The sequence below is a fragment of the Cheilinus undulatus genome, linkage group 13 (assembly GCF_018320785.1).
Source record: "Cheilinus undulatus linkage group 13, ASM1832078v1, whole genome shotgun sequence".
In the NCBI taxonomy this organism is placed as follows: Eukaryota; Metazoa; Chordata; class Actinopteri; order Labriformes; family Labridae; genus Cheilinus; species Cheilinus undulatus.
This window is the reverse complement of record NC_054877.1, coordinates 42,621,707-42,626,524: the sequence shown is the minus strand read 5'-3', so window position 1 is coordinate 42,626,524 and position 4,818 is coordinate 42,621,707.

The window sequence follows — 4,818 nt, the reverse complement described above, 5'->3', positions numbered from 1 at the left end:
CTGTTGGGATGGTATTGTGCTGGTGATGAGCGGTGCCTGGTTTTCTCCATACATAATGTTTAGAACTGAGGCCAAACAGTTTTATCTTGGTTTCATCAGAGCAGAGAATCTTGCTTCTCACAGCCAGAGTCCTTCAGGTGCTTTTTTAAAAACTCCATGTGGGCTATAATGTGTTTTGCAATACACTTGCACACGTATAGAGGTACCCTCATGAGGATGGGTCAGGGATGCATATTATTCATTTTAGCTGAAATGGATACTGATATGCAAATAAAGTTTTGAAGTAAAACTTCAGTCCAAAAACATACTATCAAGGATGAGTAAGACTTCAGCTTCATAGATCTGTTGGTCATATTCCTAAATGTGGCTGACAGAAATTTCCATACATGCAGATATGACGTCATAGTAATAATATTGTGTAACCCTATAAAGGGGTATGGAAGGTTTTAACATTTTTAACAATATCATTAGTTTTTGTCATTTGTCATTAGTTTTTAAATTTAAACTTCATTTTAGCTTTAATTATTTTTTTCACTGCTGGTTTCTAACTTTAGTTTAGATTTTATTTTGCAGCTTTGTTTTAGTGTAGCTTTTACTGCCTTTAGTGTTGGTTTTTGTTTTTTTAGGATACATGTCAGAGCTAAGTGAACATTATACATTTTTAAAAACATATTCTAACAGGCTACTCTTCATTTTTTATTTATTTATTAAAGAATGATGTTTGAATATAACGCCAGACACACTCCCCAGACTTGAGTGTAGGTGCCAGTCAATATGGATTTGTCAAAGACTATAACTAAAGCTATGTCGTCTCTATTTTTATTTTATTTTATTTATTTTATTTTGTTAATTTAATTTAATTATATTCTAGTAATATAATTTAATTCAATTTAATTCAATTATTTTTATGAATTTGATTTTATTTACTTTTATTTTATTTTACTTAATTATTTTATTTTATTTTATTATTAATTTTATTTTATTTTATTTTATTTATTTGTTTCAATCAAACCAAACAATTCATATCTAATGTAAAATCTTCCACTTTGAATGAAAAGGAGCAGAATGAAGAATAATCAAATTTCTGTCAGTGTTGTAAGAGGTCTTTACTGTTTTTATTTAGTTTTTGTTTATGGTAAAGCTTAGTTTTTATTTAGATTCAGTTAACTAAAATGATTTTTTTCCATTTTAGTTCTATTTATTTAGTTAAAGTTATTCATAATAACCTTGGTACTAAAAAAGAGCATCACTGACTGAGACACGTGAAAATGAGAGCAGGTTGTGTTAAAGTTTGTTTGAAATGAAGTTTTCTGCAGTAATGTGACCTTGACGTGAAGAAGTCCATCCTCTTCCTCATTCTGTCTCCTCTAATTATAATTATAATTAAAATAATAACATAACATTAATATAAGATGACAGAACAAATGGGCTAATTAAAGCAGAGTGCAGTTTTTAATGTGCTGCTGATTGAATGTGAGACAGTAAGTAAATCTGCTGTTACACCCCGGGGAACATTTTTAGTACAAATACACACATTTTAACTCACACAGGCCACTGGTTGATTCACATTTAAACACCCTGCTTAAACAATTAAAGGAGCTGCAGTGATGAAGAGCTGTACAGACTCCTGTACTGATTATATTACGCTCATATAAAACCAAACATTACAAACAGATAAATCATAATACAGTTCAGATGATGCATCAACATGCATTTACTGACCCTCTGTATTCCTGCAGCAGGTGCTCTCATTATAAACACCTCTATCTCCAGTCATTCCTCTGCTGCCCCTGACCCATTTAACTTACTCAACAGCTCCACCTACAGGAGGCGGGCATTAATACAAACACAGCATCAGTTTTTCAGTAATGGAGAGACAGCTAGATAAACACCAATATGAGGCCCTTCCCCATGTTGCTAAAATCAATCATAGTGAGTGAACAAATATTCTGAAGGATCTTTTTTCCAGTACCAAAGCAAGAGAACTACAGGACATAGCCAAGTAGAAATCTAAATCCCAAAATAGTACTTCATCAGCTCTCAGAGGAGCATCAGAACTCAGACACACCTGATTACACAGAGCATGTATTGTTCTGCAAACCAAAACAGACAAGCTATAAAAAATCTGCATACTTCATCTCTCTATTAGTATTAGAACATATTTTCCAACATACGCACTAACAATTGTCCCCTTATGTTAACTATCCTCAGCTTTTCCTAAAGTTGCCATTTATGACCCGCTATCGATGACGGCAAAAAGGCCCCAACATCCCCAGCTTCACCAACATCCTGTCCTTTTAATGATGATGCCATTAAAGCTGATTAAACATTCTATTCTCTGCTTGTGAAAATGGTGTTATCCTGTAACACCTATAAAACATTCCATCCTCTGCCTGTGAAAACGGTGTTATCCTGTAAAGCCTATGGAACATTCCATCCTTGCCTTTAAAGATGATGTTATCCTGTTAGACCTACAAAGCATTTCATCCTCTGAAAGTGAAGATGATGTTGTCCTGTAAAAGCCTATAAAACATTCCATCCTCTGCCTTTGAAGATGATGTCATCCTGTAAAGTCTATAAAACATTCCATTCTTGTCTTTGAAGATGATTTTATCCTGTTAAGCCTTAAGAACATTCCATCATCTGCCTTTAAAGATGATGTCATCCTGTAACACTTACACAGCATTCCATCCTCTGCCTGTGAAAATGGTGTTATCCTGTAAAGCCTATGGAACATTCCATACTTGCCTTTAAAGATGTTATCCTGTTAGACCTACAAAGCATTTCATCCTCTGCCAGTGAAGATGATGTTGTCCTGTAAAAGCCTATAAAACATTCCATCCTCTGCCTTTGAAGATGATTTTATCCTGTAAAGCCTATAGAACATTCCATCACCTGCCTTTAAAGATGATGTCATCGTGTAACGCTTATACAACATTCCATCCTCTGCCTGTGAAAATGGTGTTAACATGTAAAAACTGTTAAACATTCCATCCTCTGCCTGTAAAGATGATGTTGTCCTGCGAAACCTATAAAACCATCAGTCCTTGCCTGTGTAAATGATGTTATCCCATAAAGCCTATAAAACATTTCATCCTCTGCCTTTGAAGATGATGTCACCCTGTAAAGCCTAGAGAACATTCATCCTCTGCCTTTGAAAATGGTGTTATCCTGTAAAGCCTATAAAACATTCCATCCTCGCCAGTGAAGATGATGTTATCCTGTAACACCTACAAAGCATTTTATCCACTGCCTGTGAAGATGTTGTCTTGTAAAAGCTTATAAAACATTCCATCCTCTGCCTGTGAAGATGTCATCCTGTTAAGCCTATAAAACATTCCGTCTTTGCCTTTGAAGATGATTTTATCTTGTAAACCCGACAGAACATTCCATCCTCTGCCTTTAAAGATGATGTCATCCTGTAAAACCTATTAAACATTCTATCCTCTGCCTGTGAAGATGATGTCATCCTGTGAAACCTATAAAACATTCCATCCTCTGCCTCTGATGATGATTTAATAAAATCTTATCAAACTTAATTATTAAATTAAATCCCGCCTTGCCTTTTGCATGCAGGCCAGTCTCAAAGAGCATCAGAACTCTTTGAAAAATAAAAAGGATGCTCACCTTTGGTGACTTATCCTTTCTTCTGGCACCAATCAGACATTTGGACATATTGATGCCATTTCACCATACAGAAATCAACAAATTCATAGTTTTAATATGTCTATAATCTACCTATCATTAGCTTGATATGAAGACATGAAGACATTTTGGGCTTTTTGGGGGTTTAGACCTTGATGATGGGGTCAGTGGTCCTCCACAGGGGCGTTTTTGGATAATCAAAATCTATTTTGAAGCTATCGTATTCACTCTTGGCCCTTTATTTACATCCCCAATTTCCAAAAAGTTGGGGCACTGAGTGAAATGTACGGAAAAACAGAATGCAATCATTGTCAAATGTTTTAAACTTATTTTTTCACATCAGAACATGAATAACGTATCAGATGTCTGAACAAAGACATTTTACCATTTCATTGAAAATATTAGCTCATTTTGAATTTGATGGAAGAAACACATCTCAAAAAGTAGGGCCAGGGCCATGTATACCACTGCGTAGCATCCCCTCTTCTTTTAACAACAGTCTGCAAGGGTCTACTTTAGTAGATTCAGGGATTAGCATTATACTTCTGTTAAAGTAAAATTTAATGGAAGGACCTGTCCTTTTCCTTGAGTGTAATATTCTTGCACTCTTTCCACAACAGCTGCAGACACTATAAAAACCAATAACTCAGAAAATGTTGTTTCAATATGCAAAAATTTCTGACACAAAATAATGTTGAAAAACTTTAATTACACAGTAAGATTCAGCATAAAATGTAAGATATTACAAAATAACATTAACATTCGCTAGTATTGTTCATATTTCTTGTATCATTCCTTATTCCTACCACTTTTCCATATTCCAAAGGAAAAGTCATATTTTGTAAAAGCGACTTCTAGTGAGCTGCCACATGAAATGTCCTTAGCTCACTGTCTGCCTCGGATAATCTAGGTTAGACGTTTAGGGGAAATCATAAACTTTCCTATCACAGGGGTTTTCTCATGTTTACTAAAAAATATTTAGAACGTCAGCTTGCTCTGGCTATATTACATTAGCATTTTTGAATATATCTTAATGTGTGAATCGCGCATGAAGTGGTAAAATTTAAAACAAAGTAATAAAAGACAGAGTAAAGCGTCTATGATATATCAGTCCCCCCCTCTCGGTATCTCACACTGGTACCGTCCGAGGCGCGCTCAGTGATTTGGCGCTCG